At 29.2% G+C, this 1,748-nt stretch overlaps 1 protein-coding gene across 17 annotated transcripts in view; it reads right to left on the bottom strand.

Annotated features, from left to right (window-relative positions):
• Positions 1-677: 677 nt before the first annotated feature.
• LOC124220411 (ELAV-like protein 2) overlaps positions 678-1,748 on the bottom strand; it is a 45,526-nt gene continuing 44,455 nt past the window's right edge. For all 17 annotated transcript variants that reach the window (XM_069136689.1, XM_069136693.1, XM_069136696.1 and 14 more), the window contains one exon: positions 678-1,748. This exon is cut by the window's right edge. The gene's annotated coding sequence lies outside the window, so the exon portion shown is untranslated.

The following is a 1,748-nucleotide window of genomic DNA, read 5'->3' as shown; positions in this document are numbered from 1 at the left end:
TCTGAAACATACTGAATTTATTTCGTAGTTCTATACATATATAATGTGTATATATAATCCTTCTGCGCTGCTGCTGCCCCTGCGGCTGCGGTCGTTCTTCTTGATGCTGCTCTATGTTTATTCTTTAATTTAATTCAATTTCTTCGTTTTCTGTTTTTTATTTTGTTTTTTTTTTTTGTTATTATTTTGTGCCCCTACCACACTCGACAGCCCCGTTCGAAATCACCTCACCTAGCCAACCACCACGTATACACAATTTGTATAATCACATACTACGCGTGGATCAATTTTTTTTCATCTTGATTTTTATTATCGTTTTTCTTTCTTTCCTTTATCAATAATTTAATTCACAAAATTATTCCCTACCCTACATATCAGTGTAATAGTATACATACAATAATAATGATGATGACGATAATGATAATAATAATAATAACGATAATAATAATAATAATGATAATAATGATGATAATAATAATAACAACGATGACGGTAATAATAAATAATGAATATATAGATACTTGCAATAACGAAACAAGAGGCCCTGTTACTATACATCGAATTGTAATATGTATATTGACCTGTAAGATTTACGATAAATTATTATTTATTTGCCGTACTCCTTTTATTCCGTTTTTGCGTTTGTTATTTCTTGTTGTGATTGCTGAATATACGTGTTGTTGATTTCTTTTTTTTTTTTTTTTTTTTTCAACACGTAATAATAATAAGAATAATAATATTGTAATTAAACATTGTACACCCATTGACAGACTAGCTACCAATATTATTTTTTTTTTTTTGTTTTTTGTTTTTTTGTTTTTTTGTTTTTGTGGTTTTTTCTTCGTTTGTTTTTATTAATTTATTTTTTTTTTCAATTTCTTATTCCGTTAATTCATATAGATATCAATTAATGATAATAATAATATAGTCGTTATAATAATTATATATGATCACAATAATTGTAATAATTAAAACGTTTACAGAAGATTAGATGTATACGTAATATACATGTATAATTATTCAATTAGAGAATATATATATATATATATATACCATAGCATAATTAGTTAGTTCGGTAATCTCAAGTATAGTTTTCGTGTCGTACATGAATACGTATGGTTATTTTCAATATTCAATATACATATGTATGCACGTACAATATCATCGTTGTGATTCGCTTCGAAAAAATCTTTTTCAACCGCCCGCGCGATTCATACAACAGGTTGTATATTTTTTTTTCATGTTTTTCGGTTGCTCGCTATGCGGATGTATTAATATGGTGTCCCTGTTTTTCCCCCTCGTTTTCTTGTTTAGATTCAAATTTCTTCACATCGCGCTCCGTCAGTACAGTATTATTATTATTATTATTATTATCATTATTATTATTGTTGTTGTTATTATTATAGTTATTATTATTAGCATTAGTTTAGTTAGGCCTACAGGTGAGCTAGAGCTGTTGTGCCGTCATGCATCTTGTACGAGTCATTACTTTCGTCATCGTCGTCGTCGCAATACACGTTCCTTATCAATCGTCATCAGAACGAGTGAATTTGATTTTCAATGCCGTATCCGTACACAACATACGACCGAACATCCTGTCGAGTCGCAAACCAATTCATTTTTATTTTCCTCCCTTTAATTTTACTCGTCGATATTCCGGAATGGAGAATGATGAATATAGTACTAATGAGAGCGGTGATCGGTTTGAATGTAATAAATAAAAAGCCGATTATTACTTTATTCACAGT

The sequence above is a fragment of the Neodiprion pinetum genome, chromosome 5, assembly GCF_021155775.2.
Source record: "Neodiprion pinetum isolate iyNeoPine1 chromosome 5, iyNeoPine1.2, whole genome shotgun sequence".
NCBI lineage: Eukaryota > Metazoa > Arthropoda > Insecta > Hymenoptera > Diprionidae > Neodiprion > Neodiprion pinetum.
Note: the sequence above shows the minus strand (reverse complement) of the source record. Positions and strands in the feature narration are given on the sequence as shown.